This window comes from Mauremys mutica, chromosome 2 (assembly GCF_020497125.1).
Source record: "Mauremys mutica isolate MM-2020 ecotype Southern chromosome 2, ASM2049712v1, whole genome shotgun sequence".
Taxonomy (NCBI): domain Eukaryota; kingdom Metazoa; phylum Chordata; order Testudines; family Geoemydidae; genus Mauremys; species Mauremys mutica.
The window spans coordinates 115,753,840-115,772,464 of NC_059073.1; positions in this window are offsets into that span (position 1 = coordinate 115,753,840).

Below are 18,625 nucleotides of genomic sequence, written 5' to 3' on the forward strand. Positions count from 1 at the left end.
TACTGCCACTTTGCACTGCTCCAGTGGTGCAAAAGGCTAATAAAGCTGCTTTACCCGGATATTGGGCAATTTCACTTTGATTATTAAATTATTCTAGTTACCACTTCTTAGCTCCAAATATGTGCTTAGAGTCATAAAAGTTGCAAAATGCAGACAGACCCTGCCCAAAAGAGCTTACAGCCAAAAGGCAGAAACAGAGGAGGGAATAACTAGGATATTGTTTAATGTATTCATTTATTTTATAAAGCTTGCATTACTACATTATTGTCTCAATTCCTGCAGGCAACATTGAAGTGACTTACTATGCTTTTGCTTCTAACCAGATTCCCTTTTTTATTCTCATAAATTAGCACAATGTTGTTGTGTCTGAGTTCACAATACTACAAGGGGCTGTTTAATTTTTTTAAAGGCTGTTATTTGTTGTAAAATTAAAGAATCTTGAAAACATTTCTATTTGTATTAGATTCAGGGCCTAGACTAAACCATCCCTTTAATTCTTTGTATCCTCTGTGGCTTCCAGCTGTTACTTTCATGTTGCTCAGGGCGGCTTTTGCACTTTGAAATGGGTGCTACTGGAATTCTATGAGCTTTTCCTCTTCAGTTTGTTAATTAAATGCTCTGATCCTGCAAGTTGTGCCACGTTGATAGACCCCTGGTGCACTGTCTCTCTCTCTCTCCCTGGCCCATGGAGGAGAGCTGCTATCCCATGTGGTGCCCCTGGAAAGGGGAATGGGCTGCTGGGGCCCTGTGCTGGGTCTGGGGAACCTGGCCTGTGTAGGCCCCTATTGATGTCAATGGGGCTCTGTGTGGATGCAGCGGTTCACCTGTGCAGCACATTGCAGGATCAGGACCTTAGGCGCTAATCCTGCAAACAGCTGTGTATGTGCTTAGCTTTCCCCTTGCGAGTGGAAGTGAAGTCAAAGGGACTACTCACATGAATAAAAACTAAGCAGATGTATAATTAGTTTAATTCTTCAACACCGTTTCTTTTCTATGCACCTTAGTTGCCTGTCTCCTTGGATATCATCAACTGTGATCACTGGCTATGGCAGAGGAGCCAGATGGGGGATTTCTTTTGAAGCCTCTGAAGTCACAGTAAGTCTGTCTGTCTGAAATAGCATGAGTTGGCAGGTCTGTCCTCATGTTAAAGATTTGGTAAAGATGAAAAGTCATCTTTTCACTTCTACCTGCAGGGGGTGAGGGTGGGGGCTAAAAAATGTTTGAAGTCGTTCCAAGTACATTTTTTCTATTCTTTTTCTGATGTTGTTTACTCATGACTTTTTCCCCCTTTACTATAGTTCTGCCCATTTAATGACAGCACAGCCACTGTTGTACATGTACTAGCTGTGTCTTTACATCTTTACATGGAACAGACCTGTGAAAAGAATACATTTTGCACATATTAGAACCAAAATGCAATGGAACACTTGCAGACAAATACCTGATCAAGGAAGGACCCTGATAAGAGAAATGCAATAGAAATGGAGCATATGAAGAAATGCCCTTAAGACTTTATCCAAAAAACATTGAAGTTTATGAAGTTTTTTGATTGACTTCAGTGGATTTTGGGTTATCCTCTATATCTGATTAATTAACTGATTTTCTAGAAATTGTGGTCCGACGGTGTAGTGACAGGAGTGGTGTAAGTAGATGGATTTTAGACACCAATAGATAAATAGACATGGAATTTAAATATATACCAGAATGAAACTCCTTTAAATGACTGTCCAATGGAAGAAAAACACCCATTATAGAAGTGCACTTTTTTTTTGTAATACTTTTCTGCATTTAATAGATGTAGCTTTCAGCTGTTCATAATGAGCCTCAAGATTATCTCGGTATGATAATGTGTCCAGAAGTATTAAGGGGCTAGGGAAAAATCCTCATTTTCTTTTCTATGACATTTTCAAAACTGCATGTTATTTTTTTAATCTTTTTGCTGCCATCTGTAGTTTGTTAGAACGTGAAGCTTTTATTTAGGGCCTTTCCATAATTCAGCAACCATGTTTAATAACCGTTGTCGTGCATCAGAACAATGCCAAACAACTCTCTGTCAACACTGTGGTGAGTAACACAATTCTATCATTGTTTCCCCTGTCCAATACAATCAAAGATTTTGAACCATAATAACCAAAACTATGCTATGGAGTACTATTTGCATTATAAATGACTAGTGATAAACTTATTTATCTTAACAAAGGGAAGGTTAATGGGTGACTTGATATCTGTATATTTGACAACTGGCTCTTCAGTCTAGCAGAGAACGGTATAACATGATCCAATGGCTGGAAGTTGAAGCTAGGTCAATTCAGACAATTTACCCAGGGTTGTGGTGGATACTCCTATGCTGACAATTTTTAAATCAAGATTGGAAGCTTTTCTAAGAGATCTGCTCTAGGAATTATTGTGGAGAAGTTCTGTGCCCTGTGTTCTACAGGAGGTCAGACTAGATCAGGGGTCCTCAACGCGTTGTGGCCTCCTATGACCATTTTGAGCATAGTATAATTTCTCTGCAATCCCTTGTCATCAGTTAATAAAGTTCACATGTTATGGGATATTAATGTGGTCCTAATTAAACTTGAGCTCCTTTTGAGCTATTCAGTACTATGAGTTGAAGTGCCTTTCATGGAATGTTCTTTTCTTGGTGGCAGTGACTTGAACTTCTTGAGTGAGCGAGCCGCACACTCTAGTGCCTAATCCACCAAACGTTAAATTCTTCAAAGATATGCCATAAATGCCTTCTGAATGCCTTCCTAAGGTAGTGATGGTTGCACCTCAATCAGTCAATTATTAGATCGTTAGCTTTTTGGGGCAAGGAGTTTTTTGTTCTGTTTGTACAGCACTTAGCACAATGGGATCCTGATCTATGACGAGGACCCCTAGGTACTGTGGTAATGATAAATAATAATAATAATAATTAATGTAGCAAACATTTTTCTGCATATTCACATTGGTGAAACCCTTTTCCATAAACTCATTTTCAAGAGGTCCCTCAGCTTAAATCTGGAGCAGATTAGAGACCTCATCCAAAGTCCAATTTTCTGAACTTGAAGGTCACATCTAGATTCATTCTGTGACAGGTAAATCTTTTACATCTGGTTCTGTCCAAGAGACTTTCAAAGCATCCAGATGATCTTTTCCGAATGCATTTACCAAGGACTATTACTTACTACAGCCTCTAAAGAGGAGCAGAGATTTTGTCTGCTGCGGTTACCGTTCTTAAGAACACCCAATGTCTTCTACTCCTCTGGAGTTTTATTAATTTATAGATGTCCCTTTGATTCTATTGCTCATCTTTTGCCTTTTTATTCTTATAAATGCAATTTTTAAATGCCTTGTTCAGTTGTTTTCATTGTGCTCTCAGATTGTTTCCCAACTCTCACTTCTCATTACTTCTAGAAATATCCCTGGAGCTTTCTGGTTTCCAAACATGTCAAGATGGTGTGTCTTTGGCCATCAGAAAATTACTAAACTGGAACAGTTCTCTTAAGATAAGACTTTTGACAGACTGACACTCACCCACCCTTGTCCCAGAGTTGAAGTTCTATAACTTTCTGTTTTTATCTTCATTTTTAATTAGAGTTCATTTTCAAAGTGCTCCCACTTTGTGCTTTGAAAGGAACTAACTGGCACCTCAGTAAAAAGATGTGGTGTGACCTATCTGTTTACTGGTTCCAATAGCTCAGAAACCCTGACCCAGGAGTGCTAATCTCAAGAAACATATCCACAGGAAAGCAATTATCTCTTAGTTCCTGTGATGACGTGTAGGTCACTCAAGCACAACCCGTTGTGGCCAGGTTTGAGGGCAGGGGTGAGCCCTGTCTCGGTCTCCCTTCACACAGGTTACAGACAAGTCCAGACAGAACTTTTAAATAAAAAAGCAGCCCCTTCTGAGTGTCTCAGCCAGCATAACCATGATAGGGCATTCGTCGTCTCAGGTTCAGTCCAGCTAGCAGTCTCTGGCTCCTTCCTTCATGATACTCTTCTTTCAGATGTCTGGAAATGGTGTCTTTCCTAGAACCCTTTCTGGCCCCTTCTGTGGGATACTCCTTTTTAGTCCTTCCTTAAGCAGGAGTCCCCAGTGCTCCCCCTTAGAAGTGGGATATGTTAATTAGTCCCTCACTCTCTCCTCAGACAGAGTCAGGGCCAGCTCCAGGGTTTTTGCCGCCCCAAGTGGCCAAAAAAAAATTTAAAAAAATAGAAGTCACAATCGTGATTGGCGGCTGCTTCACTGTGCCACTTTCTTCTTCAGCAGCAGGTCCTTCCCTCCAAAAGGGACCGAGGGACCCGCTGCCGAATTGCTGCTGAAGAGCCCGACGTGCCGTCCCTTCCCCTTGGCCGCCCCAAGCACCTGCTTGCTGATCTGGTGCCTGGAACCGGCCCTGGACAGAGTCCCCCCAACTCTTCTCTCTGGAGCTGGGTTCTGTTAATAAGACCCTTTGGTCCTTCTGAAGCAGGCGCCTTTATCTCTCCTCTCTGGAGCTGAGTTGTTGGTTGACCAGCTGTACAGCCTTTGCAGGCTTCTCCCCTTTCCTTAAGTAACCCTCAGGCTGCAGGGATTCAGCCCTGATTATGTGTCCTGGTGTCTGCCCTGCTATGAGAAAGGAGGCAGCCTATATGCTGGTCCCCAGCTCATCCCCAATTGGTTGGAGGAGAGGGGAGCCTTGCTCTGCCCTCTCTGCAAGCTCCAGACCCCAGGCTCATAAGGATAAAATGATGGGATTTCCTCCCAAGCACAACTCATTCCTGGGACCACTTCCTCCCTATCCATATCCCCATTAGGTCCTTTTATATAATTACTGGGTTTTCCAAACCCTTAAGGCAACACCATGTGGTTGGAGTGGACTGACCACTAAGCATGACAACCCTTAAGGGACAGACTATCCCGTTGCAGTCACCCTTCCCTTTTGTTTCAGGAAAGGACTTTCTCATGCCCCAAAATATTCTCCCATAAGTGTCCGATAATTCATCGTACTAAAGAAGCGTTTTGCCAGGAGACTGACAAGCAGGGGACGTTTGAGACGCAGCCAACATATCCACGTTTGCTTCATGCTTAATGCCCAGCCTCTTTCTGGCAGATACTTTTTCTAGAATTTAATTTTACCAAATATATGTAATTAATCTCTCCGATTCACCAGTATCCAACACTTCACAGATACTAGGATAGTAGAGCATAGTGTCGGATGTTTTCCTTAATGCTGTATTTAGTCCTGTGTCTTTGGTTTATAACATAGCTTTCCTATTATTGATATTGTTATCCTCTCATTATCTCAACCAGAGCTTTTTTCCTAGAAAAACTGAACACTGATATTTTTTTACCCAAAACTGATGAAGCTAGGTTGGGCCAAGTACATTTCCATCCACTAGTACAGCATATCATCTGGTCACACCCTTCAAATACCATTGCACTTAACCCCTCCTTCTCTCACATTGCCCTTAGCATAAGCTTCCTGGCCTTTCCCCACCTACCTGGCTTCCCCAGACACCTCATATCATATCTTAAGAGAAATCTCTTCTCCCTGGAAATGACTCCTAATTGTCTCTCTAATAAAACAATCAAAGTCTCTTCTCCAGATCTCCTAGTATCTCCACAGTTAATCATTCCTCCTGAAACTAGGTCATTGTATTCCTCTTCAACGCCTGCCCTACCACTTGGACAGATTCTAACTAGTGTGATGATGAATCACCATGTAAACACTCTAATCAGCTGTGAAGCCCAGTTGTACTTTCGTATCAATGAGAGACTCAATAACAGACCTCAAAGTGGCAATTCTTCAACAAAAAAACCTTCAAAAACAGGATCCAACATGAAGCTGAAGAACTGGAATTAATTTGCAAACTGGATACCATCAGATTAGGCCTGAATAACGACTAGAAGTGGTTGGGTCATTACAAAACCTAATTTCCCCAATACTAATTTCTCCCTACTGTTACTCACACCTTCTTGCCAACTGTGTGAAATGGGCCACTCTCACTACTTCAAAAGTTATTTTTCCTCCCTTGGTATCCTGCTGTTAACTGATTTATCTTGTTAGACTGACCTAACACTTGGTAAAGCACCCCCATCCTTCCATGTATTTATACCTGCTCCTGTATTTTTTACTTCATACATCTGATGAAGTGGGTTCTAGCCCACGAAAGCTTATGCCCAAATAAATTTGTTAGTCTCCAAGGTGCCACAAGGACTCCTCATTTTTTTTAGTTTCAAAGAACCAAACTTGGGACATTACACTTATACCATGTTCAGTAACCTCCCTGTAGTTTATTTGATTTAGTTCTATTTTCATTTTAGTAGGCGTTTGATCATTCTGATTTTTATCAGAATCTTATGATCACAAAATTAAAATTGCAATCAAAATCTTGCACAAATTCTCTGAATTCTAATTTGTCCCACTGCTTCATTCCTACCTATGTCTTGTTGCATCTTCAAAGATATTAGATCACTGGACCATCCATGAAATTATATCAGTTTAAGGCAGTTCTGTCCTAGAGATCTAAGTTCAGATACCAAAGGTTGTAACCAATTCTCATTCTCCAATCAAACTTACATTAAATTTACACCTGCTGGCTCTTAGTCCTAAATTTCCTGCACTGGCAGCTGGCAGTAAAAAACTACTTTCGATCATTTTTAGAGATTCGGAAGACATTATTAGTTACAATTTTATTCTCCACTGGAATTCTGCACACTAGCTGTTATCTCATCTAATACACGACTCCTTTCTACATTCATTTCTTATTTTATATTTTTGTTCCCAGCCCTAAGAATGCCCTATGTAGCATTGACCATTAGCTCTTCTCCCAGATTAATGATTAGGAGAAGCTCAAAAGAGAGTGAAGAGAATATTGTTAGACCCTGAGAGTTTTGCCTGATTAAGAGCAGCAGGAGCTGGAACTCTGTGTGTGAGCATGTGTGTAAGAAACACTGTATTAGCAGTGTACGGTTTCTTTGTGAAACATGCACAGTAATACATGCAAACCCCAAATCTAGACAGTTGTTGGTAATGAATTTAAACATCATATAAAATATGTGTTTGCAGATCAGATTCCTGGAGAGTTTATCCATTGAACATGCTGGCGTTAGTGTGCTTAAAAAGTATTTTGTATATCTCATTTATTTATCTAATGAATGCATGATGTCATGGGGACAGTGATTTAATCAAAGTGACTGCCAGCCTTAGTCTGTAAAAGTCTGTATTAATACATAACACTTAAAGAGAATTTGGCTGGTCTGGGCAAGTCTGTATATTAGATTTCTCAGCACCACAGTAACAGCATCAGACTTAATTACAAATCCCCGTGTGTGCATGAGCTTTTAGGGAATGATGGAAAGTGAAGTATCAATCGGCACCTCCTATTGTTCCATACTCATGAATGCACTCTCTCTGTGTTGCTGCATTTTTCATGTGTGCTCTCTCAGCAGAGTAATCAGGGACAGGAAAAGCGATTGTACTCAAAGCTACGATTGCGTGCAAATACAAGCCACAATAAAGTCCCCAGATATAAGCAAGGGCTGCTGGGAGTTAATATTAGCCTCCCCTCAGACAGTATCCAGGACAGAGATTTCAAGAACATTTGAATGCTACTAACACAACATGAAACCCTGCAGACTTTAGTCACATGAGAGAGTCATACTCAGCCGAGTAGTCCCGTGAGTGGGACTGCTCACTGGAGTATGGCAGAGGAAAGGGAGGAAAGGTTTGCAGGATCATGCCCAGAGCTTTTTATTCCACCAGATGTGTCCTTGCACTATTTTGCTATGTTATCCTTTGCACTCCTGGCTTCTAACTGCTCAAAGGCAAAGTGTCTCAGCTGGGCTGGGCTTTTACATTCTGGGTGGTAGCAAAGCTCTGTGCCAGCTCATGTAAGTGGGTTTCACTGGAAAGACAGGAACTCATCCATGGGAATCTTAGCGAGAGGCTGAAAGGTGAACATCCTTCATCCTTTTTCTCCTGTTTCAAGAATTCAGGAATGTAAGTGAGGTGTTTTCTGCTAAATTCAAGTATTTTTTCCTCCCCTTAGAAACAACACATTGAATTTCCCTCTTTTGTGTCAGCCAGTGAATCCATTTTCAACAGCTCCTTCCTCTGCTGGGCCAGCTGTGAAGCTTGCTGCATATGGAGGTGCCCCATTGAGCTGATACAACACTTGTCACGCTGGGTCAGACCTCAGCTGCTCTAGGTCAGGGCAGCTGCATGGAAGTCAGTGGAGTTCTACACCAGGCGAGGCCCTGGCCCTTTCTGTTTATGATGTCACATTTCAATGACAGAGTTTAGGTATCTTTTCAGCCAAAGTGAAAAAAATAAAATACACTACAGATGCTCCTTGGGTTACGCAAGAACCGACTTATGCAAATTCGTACTTACGGAAAAAGTTCCATAAGCCAGAAATAGGATTTTCAAGTTGCGGAAATTTTTGCATATCGTACGGGTATACATTTCCAACTTACGCAAAATTCGAGTTACGCAAGGCTTTCTGGAATGAAACAATTGTGTAAGTCAGGGGGCATCTGTAAAAAGCTTGTGCCACTCTCAGGTAGAAAAAATAAACCCCCAGTAGCTGGGGAAATTCCATAATGGGTCATGCTATTGTAGAGTTAGCAACCCCTGCCATTAATGCTTTATCCAGGCCACTTCTTAAGTATTCCCAATGTGATGGTCTTTTTGGCGGGGCCCTTACCCATCTTTTTGCCCTGGCCCTGTTAGGCAGGATGAGTTGTGTTTAGAAAGCTACAAGCCCTCCTCTCTTTCCTCTGCGAAGAGTGAACACAGCTGTCTAAGTGCTGCAGTAGTGGCTTGTGGCACTACCTTGCAGCATAGGGAGAGGATTCCTTCCCCAACCCACTCCCTTTCAGAGTCCCTGTACCACACAACCCACCGTGTAGTATTTAGGATGTGCTCTTGAAGAAAAAGTTGAGGATGAAAGTCTCTAAATTGCGCCGTTACATTGACTTGAATGGAATTCCATCCATTTGTACCAGCAGATGACTGTGGCTCTTAATGTTTTCAAATCACTTCTTTGGGATATGGAGCTGGCCTGCGCTCCAACAAAGCGTTATTGTTATTATGCCCGGTCAGTAGATAGGTAAACTGTACTTTGGCACAAAGAGGGTTTCACTTGTCTAAAGCCACACATGCTAGTCAGTTGCAGAGTTATCAACAGAACCCAGCATCTCTGATGCCCAGTACTCTCTTCTAACCACTACATCCCCACCTCCACCCCCTAAATGTTTATATGATTCAGGGTCTGGTCTTGGTGAGCAAAGAAAAACCCATAAAACAACAAAGATTCTTACTTTGTATAAGTCTGGGGTGTGCCTTCTTTTCACATTTCTCTCTGCTATCAAGCCTGACGTATTGGAGGTGGATCAGGATTTGCAGTCGCTTTGAACCATCCTCGGAATAAATGGTGAAAAGCTAAAGGAGCCCTGGTGTGCAGATATTATTGATTTTATGACTATTTCAACAGCTCCATCAACAGTGGCGTGTAAGCGAACTCGCCATTTATAAATTGTGTCTTCCAAAGATCAAAGGCCTGTCACGGCAACAATTAGTTCTGGCAATTTATCAGATCTTTGGTCCTGTCAGGTGGGGAGAGAAGGGCAGTTCTGCATGAGCTCCCCTCCAAAGTTGTTACTGTAGCTAAGGCCAGGTAGGATGTACAGGGCAGTCATTTGCTGCATATTTCATTTCTTAAGCTGTTTTGTCAGTCCTTCCGATACCCGATCCATTTGTTAGTCCATCCAGTGAAAAGGAGGCTTTTCTTAGCATACTAATGTCACCCAAACCATAGGTTCTCTCGCTCTTCAACAATGCCCCTGTCAGATCCCCATAGAGAGGCTAAATAAACTGGAATGCGGTGAGAAGGCAAAAAAAAGGGCCTGTTTTGTCTTTTTAACAGATTAGTCTATAAAACACTCAGACTTTTGAGGCTGTGCTGTTGAGAGAGTAAAAACTGAGTGCACAGACACTCTCTCACCCACATCCGTACCCTCACATTAAGAAACCTGAAAGTTCACTATAAACACATGAACTCAGAGAAATCTTTCACTGGAACACTTTAGGCTCATGACGTGTACGGAATGGAATGGGTGTGAGTTCTGTGCTAACACAACAGTTCTAAATTGTGCTTGTGGGATTGTGTAACTGGTGTGATGTTTTGGACAGCCAGCCAGCCCAAGACATTCTTTAAGAAAAGTACTCACATGGTTTAGTTATATTAAGCTAGCCACTGGCTTAAATTGAGTTTAAATAGGGTATAAATTGGGGACAAATACCCTTTGAGTTTGAACTTTTCTGGTAATGGAAAGGAAACAAGATTCCACGTACATTTCGTAGTCAATAGACTCACTCAAGATCAGAAACACTCTCATCACATGTTATACATACACACAGACACACTCAACAGTTAGGAAATATCACAATTAAGGTCTCATGAGCATTCTGTTACAGTCTTTCATTAGATGATCACATTATATTTTATTCACCAGACCCCTGCCTCGTTCAGTAAATGGGCAACATTAATTCTGGCATTTCTCAAAAAAAGAACAGGAGTACTTGTGGCACCTTAGAGACTAACAAATTTATTTGAGCATAAGCTTTTGTACATCCGAAGAAGTGGGCTGTAGCCCACGAAAGCTTATGCTCAAATAAACACTATTCAAAAAAGTTATCGATGGCTCCATACAGGTGCAGGAGTGTGTGTAAGCTGTATTTGACTGGCAGGATCTGGGCCTAAATGCCCATGAAAAAAATAAGGGGTTTTGCTGCTTGCTTGGAAGGTTAACACATCCATATATAGTTGCTTCAAGAAATCCACATAATGAGTGATTATTACTCAACAGAATAGTTTATTTATGTATTTATTTATTTTTAAAGAGTAAACTATGGCAATATATCACTGAATTGTTCTTAAAGGGCCGGATCCAGAGCCCATTCAGTTCAATGGCAGTCTTTTCAGTAACTTCTGTGAGCTATGGATCAGGGCAAAGTGCTTGAGTATTCAGGTAGGAAACAGTCTAATGGGTGAGGTAACTTTAAATGAATCACTTAAAATCATATTGTGTGGAACCTGCTGAGCTGCACATAGCAGGAATATGTCCCTATAGCCAAGGGAATAAAGAGATCTGAATATAATATATACCAGGCCTCAGTGGGGAAAATCAACAGTCCAGATGTTTATGTGGTGTACAGCCAAAGCCAAAAGATTTTTAAAAGAACCTAGAAGAGCATTTTTGAAAATTATCAAATGACTAGAAGCTTCTTCTACTACACATTAAAGACTTGTGCACAATTTAGTTTTATGAGGCTATTTGTATGTCGATTTCACAACTTCGCCAACCACATACAAGAGCTAACTGTAATGTATGAAAACCTCTGAACCTGTTCTTCAGCTGGTGCAAATCAGTGTAACTCCACTGAAATCAACGGAGTTTCATTGATTTATACTAGCTGACGCTCTGTGCTGGGAAACATTGATAGTACAAGGACACTACAGTGGAAGAATGGCTTCAGAAAAGCATGCTTTGCGCACTAATAAAACCGTTACAGGGGATTTTAAGAATTGCTTTGCAATCAGAATTTCAGAATCTGACTCAGGCTCCCAGTTACATCTGGCTGAACTTTGCATTTATTTATTGTTTCAATTTACTAAAAAGTACCAAGCCAGGACTGTGGGTGAATGTATAGAAATGAAAGAATAAAGAAGGAACATCGTAAATAGAGAGCCTTCTAATACTCTCACATTAGAAAGAAGGTTTACTTCCAAAGGAAGTTGAATGGACCTACCTACTAATTCAGGCTGGACATTAGTAGAGGATGACACCCTATATGGAGTACAAAATAAAACACATACCTTCAATGCAATCATTTGTAAACAGTGTTATTGATCAGATGGACAAAATGAGGAGCTTTATAAACAGTTGTTGTCTAACCAGGACCTAACTCAGTCACAAGGTGTCAGGTTCTGTGACACTATATAGCAATGCAGGGCTATGCTTCTGACTCACTCAGGCAACCACGCCAGTTAGGTCCAGAAGTCCATAAATGGTCTGAGGGTCTCTTCTCTGAGTTAAAAAGAACAAGGAGCAGTGACAAAGGCATCTTATAAGAAGCAACCTTAGAAAGAGGGCAGCCCCAGAGTAAGCTCCGGCAGCTCCTCTGTTTGTTAAGTTGACAATAAAGGAAACAACAAGGGAGGGATAAGTTGGGCCCCTATCTGGGACATGTGTGCATGCAATGTTAGAAGCACTGTGCGAATACCATAGTAGCAAAACAAAATATGCAGTTATGTAAGGGGTTAAAAATGAATTAAAGTGAGACCTATCACCTGATTATGGACATTTAAATTATAAATTCTTTTAAAAATCTCCTTTCTTTCTTATATTAGGGGTTGTATGTCATGGATGTATGTTATATTATACTATTAAATACAATATATACGTGCAAGGCATTCACACTATTATTTAGAGTAATGGTTCTCAAACTATGGGGTGGGCCTCCCAAGGGAGACAGGGAAATGTGTCGAGGGAGGTGCGAGCTATATGCTCTTTTTTTGTTTTTGTTTTTGTTTTTTAAGAGCTCTGGCTGTCAACCCCAATGGCTGGGGCTCATTCAGAAGGGCTGTGCACGCCTGGGAGGTGGGGATAAAGCAGACAGCTGGAGCCCTGCCACCTGGGCTCTGGTTCTCCTTCCCCTCCCTCAATCACTCACTGGGGGCATGGATCATCGTTCATGTTGCGCTTCCTGTCAGTACCTGTTCTGGGTTGGGGAAGCTAATGATCCAACCAGCAGACCAAATTTGGTGATGAATCCTGGTCACATGCTACCTGAGGCCTGTTGCACATATGCTAAGAAGAAGGCAGTCCGGGCTCAGGTGCTCCCTCCACAATTCCTTACCTGAAGGCACCAGGGCTCCAGCTATCAGCCCTGGGATGGCAGCAACAGTGCAGAAGTAAGGATGGCAATGGGGCACTAAGTCTGCTGTGAAAAATGATATTGACAAATAGCACTTTTCACATGGCCACCCTTACTTCTGTGCTGCTGCTGGCGTGGCGCTGCCTTCAGACCTGGCTACCCAGCCAGGACCTGCTGCTCTCCGCTCTGCCTTCAGAGCTGGGTGGTGGTAATATGTACTTGGCGGGAGGTGGACGTAAATGACTACAAACACAAAGAAGGCCCCCCCCAATCAAATAAGTTTGAGAACCACTGATTTAGACTGTTTGTATTTGACTTAAAATGTTCTCAAAATTAATTTTAAAAACAGCTTCAGGCAATTTAAGAGGTATGTTTTCACAGGCCTCCTGCTTCTATTCTTCTTCACTGACTTGCACACCATGATGAGTGCATGGCAAGCAGAAAGTAAAACACAGCAGACCCTACTCAGCAAGTCAGGTCGATTTTCTTCCCAGTGACAGTTGTTCATCCTGCAGTACAAGACTCTTTGATCTCAACGTGCCTGCTCACATCATGAAGTCAGGTCTCTCTGATGGATGGGTTAGGTAGTTTGCATATGAGAAAAAATGCCTGATGTCAGTTGAGAGGGACAGCCATCAGGAGAGCTCCCAGAGGGCATCCTCGAGGTCTCTGTGGATAATGTCACTGCTCTTGTTTTACACTCTGTACCATAGTACCCCAGCCACACCCACGGAAGTAGATAAACAAGTTCAGGGCAGACTAAAGTAATAAGAAATCCTTTCATCCTCAATGAGAGGCTCAATCCGCCAAGGTGTTGGGTGTTCCGACACAGATTCAGCAAAACGCTTAAACATGTGCTTATCTTTAAACATATATATAGTCTTATGCGTCGCAGGATCAAGCCCGAAGGTTGTTGGCATTATTGGGACCAGACCTTTACAGCCTGAAATGAAACACACAGTCAACTGCAGTGACTGTAAATTTCTGCTAGTAATGAGTCAACATATTTTGCCTAATTTTTTAACCCACTAGAGTACTGTGGATTTGAACTTTTTTCTTGAATTTGAATGTCAAAATCTAGTTAGGAGTGAGAGAAAGTGAAAAATAGTGGGGTGGAGAAAAAAATCCCATGAAAAAATAGAAATAAAGAGAAAGGACAGAAGGGAAGACAAATACAGAGGGCCTGTTTCAGCAAAGTACTTACACACATGCCTACCTTTAAGCAGATGAGTAGTCTTGTGGACTTCGGTTACACTATTCTTAATCTCAATGGCCCCAATTCAATGACATACTTAGACATGTGCGTAACTTTAAACTCATGAAAAGGGGTGAAGGAGGCAAGGGAAAATGTAAATACAATGTAGCATAAATAAGGCACCTTTGATGTCAGCCTAGCTTTTGGGGGGCTGTTTTTTTAATCTCTTGTACATAACATACTTTCCCTTAGCTAGAAAAACATGTTTGTTTTTTAAACTGAATCTCCCTTGAGGGGAGGAGGAGGAGGGCAGAGGGCTTAAATTACAGGAGAAATAGCTAGTTAACTCAAACCAGTTTTGCAGAGCCAAAAGAATACTTGGACAGGTTCATAAAACATCAAATTCCATGGGGTTTGTCCATCTCTGATTTAAACTTTTAGTGAATTAAATCCTGGTCAGGAAAGTTGTTCCATTGCTTTCAAAAGTGGCTTTTATTAAATTTGTTTTTAACAAGTGCATTCTGGTTTAAAAAAAAAAGACTTTAGATCTTCTTTGATTTGCCACATCAAAATCTTACAATAAAGGCCAGATACTTTCTGGCCCCAATTCTGCTCTCATTTGCACTGGTGTAAACCTGTAATGATTCTACTGAAGCCAAAAAATTACTTTGAACCAGGCTAATTTAGGACAGAGTTCAGGTCTCATTGCAGTAATCCAACTACAGGAACTTGTCCTATGCACATAACTATTATAAAACTGATTATTCAATGGCATTGAAAAATAGAAAACTTGGCTTCACTATCATTTTTCACCTAACATTGTTTTATATCTCATTTCAATCGAATCAAAGAGAAAATTGGGACTCAATCTGGCTGTTTTTGAATTGTCACACATACAATGTTTATCTCAGGAAAAATGTTACCATCTTTGTATTTTACCCACAGCATTCTATCTATCCTGTGGCTATCACCATAATTTATGAGCATACGAACCTAATTGCTCAAAAGTTCTAATTTCTGCCTGGTTCTTAAAATACGAAGTGAGGATTCTAAATTAAATAAAGACATCAGCTGACATGAGCAACCTATTAATAGTGCCATGATGCTGATGAAGTCAGACTGGGAAGTGATATGGTTTTATATACACAATGGAAAACAATCTGCCATCGAGAAAGCAAACAGCAAGATATCTTTCCAACCCTGGTTATCCAGCTCACTGTGTTTGTAAATACAGCAATGTATTGTGAAGACTATATTTATCCTAACATGAGGAAACATGAACAAAGAGGCTGATGTCTGGCTGAGTAAACTCTAAACATCTGTAACATTAGGACATTATGGATGTTTTAATGTGGGACAGCTTGTGATAATGTGGCACAGATTAGAGTAGCCATTTGTGAAAAAATTAGGTCAGAAGCATGTAGATAAGGTGCAAAGAATTCCAGTATCATATTATTTTCCTGAAATAAATACAACTTGAGTCATGTTTTAAAGCCTTGTTTCTTTTGTATGCCTCATTTCGCCATTTCAATCAAATCAATCCTTGCCCGGAAAAAAGAAACAAAATTGGCTGATCAAGAACGGATTGCAAATTATATTTAATTAAATAATTGCTGTAGGTTTAGTTTGATTAAAATAATTAAGGGCCTGCTCTTGCAGTCCGTAATCTGGGCAAATGTCCATTGGTTTCAATAGAAATTTTGCCTGTCGTGGGTTTATTCCAAGTAACATATATTTCATAATGGGCTGGGCCCTATTCCAGCAATCTCAGCAGAGAATATCTCAACATACTAAGCCATTCTTTTGCGCAGAAGCGATATTGATATATGTTGGCTATTTAATTTGAGAACGAAAAGAACTTGGGGACACCTCAATACATTTGTATTTGAGGGAACCTGGACTTAAAAATAGCTGGTCTTCCCTTTCTCATGACCACATCAATAAACTGACTTTTAAATTCCACCTGTGTCTGTGTTTCAGTTTTCTGTCACCTATCTATTCTAGCCACTGATGTATGCCCATCACCAGGACAGTGAGTCTTTCTGTTTCTCACTGATAGAGTGTTTTTTGCCCTTTGTAGGCCTTTACAATAATGAAGATAGTCTCAAAGGTTTTTGTATGGGGGCCTTGTTTGGACAATTCCAAGACAGACTCTCTGTCATATACAGCATGGTATCACCCTACCAGCGCATGAGTGCAGTTTATAGCATCAAGGTGAACACAGGCATGAGGTGCCCTATGAGGACTTTTTCTGCTTTATTTGGTTTTAAATCCATTTTCAGCACATCTTTTCGGATGCCAGATAATCTAGAGCCATTAGTACCTGCACAAAAAGTTTGTTAATGCGCAATTAAGGTTGCTTGGTCATGCCTCCTGCCCTTCTGAAAACTAGGAAAGAGACTCTTGCTGCAAATATGTATTTTACTCTCTGGTGCATGTCAATTAAGCTTTGACCCAATGTGGAATTCTGAACTTAAGCCTAAATAGCTTTAGAGATATTGCTTCCCCGCAGGGGCAATGGGTGCTATGCATTAGCGAGTTAAATCCTGGGGGACTGAGATCGGTTTGGGAAGGATTAGAGCCAGTTTGAGCTCTGGATAGGTACAAAAAATATTAGAAGAACCAAGTGATTTTGTAAACAGGATTTTTAGGGGGAAGGTGTGATACCTCAGGAACTCCTTGCTCAAATAACCCCACATTTGGACCATTACCCCTACACTGCACCTTCATAAGGCACAGCAAATGTTGAGACAATCAGAGTCAACATGTGGATTTAAGAGCATTAGGAACAGTTATGTTTGAAATAATTAGCCACTCTGAACCAGAGTTAAGGTGGAACTACCATTCTGCTATCCACCAAAATAGGTGGTGATATAAGAAAAATGTCAAAAACAAAACAAAACACAGCCCAGGTTATTTGACTCTAAAACTGTATTTTTCCTTCCTTCCTTCCCTGACCCTGGCTGCAGGCTGGAGTGAGGAGGCTGCTTTTCTCTAATCCTAGTCTGCTTACATGCCTCAGTTCACACCTTTGCCTTGCTGATTCCTGCGATGTCACCCGGCATGATGCCGGTCTTGTGGAAGACCATGTTGAACATGCTGTATGTTTGTGTTTACTTAAGCCAGAATGCAGGGGAAGAAGCATAGCCCAGAGTATTTATTTATTTAACAACGAAGGTCAATCAGTGCAAAAGGAATGAACTTTAATGAGATCTTTTCACACCTGACAAAGGTCACCAAATCCTTTGCTAAAGCAGTCAGAGGGCCTATTCCCTTTAAAACACAGAGATCAAGGGTGCAACCCCCCACTGGAGTCTTGTTCTCGCTGAAAAGTCTGGTTTGTAATTAGTTTACACGTCCCCCTTCACTGTGAAGGCTTCACACAGGGGCAGCCCATCTTGGTCTCAATGGAATTGCCCCAGAGTGCCTCAGAGGAAAAATTGGCCCTGTGTCTAACTGAAATATCACAAAAAATGTATGGGTCTATTATAGGAGTGGGTGGGTGAGGTTCTGGAGCCTGAAGGAGGTCAGACTAGGATGATCACAATGGTCCCTTCTGCCCTTAAAGTCTATGAGTAACAAAGTGAAGTCTACAGCATCCAGTACATAAGTGTTCTTTGGACGCCAACAAACAAACTGGTCACCAATATATGGAAGGGCTGCAGGATGTCTGAACATTTCAAATGCATTTTCATTCCATTTCTGTTCTTAATAAAACAAATTTTCAAAAATTTGGCTGAATGTATTGATTTATTTTAAAAAAGCCTGTTTTTTCAAGCAAAACAAAGAAATGTTCTGTTTGACAAGTTTTTACCAGCTCTATTTCCTTTGGCTGTGGGATTTGATAACAACTTTCATCGTATGGTCAGAGTTACTTTTTAAGCCTTCTCTTCTCGTTTGATTTACCTGGCATACAGTCCCTTCAAGCAGCGTCCATCCAGCCAAAGCCAAAGGACTTGGAGTGATGCAAATGTTAACGATGGGTCCATCTCACCTATGAATACCTCAGGATCTGGTCTAGGTCCTACTGAAGTTAAAGGGACCATTAACTTTGCTGGGAGGAGGCTCAGTTCCTCCAGATATAATATTTCTTATCCAATCCAAGCACAGTTACTGAATTTTTTAATCTGAATCCTTGTACACCCTGTTAGCCATCTCTTAGGGCACAAGATAGGCTCCGCTGCTCCAACTATCATGTGGTTTGCCAGAATGGCTACTTTATGAGTTAACTTTTTCATGAGGATAGATTATTGACCTCTCACTCAGCCCCCTGCCCCACCTGGAGGACCAGTGGACTGCTTTTCATCTGGTCCTTTTCGTCTGGCTTGGGTGCCCCCACCAGGAGTTAAAACTCCCATTGGCATAACCCTCAGGGCCATTGGAACAGATAAGCCTTCCCACTGCATCCAAGGGCAGTCCCAGGGAAGGCCCGGCCTTACTCCAGCCATCTTATTGACATCTGGGAATATTAACCACCAGACCAATACAGTAGTTAAAAATATTTATTTCTAAAGATATT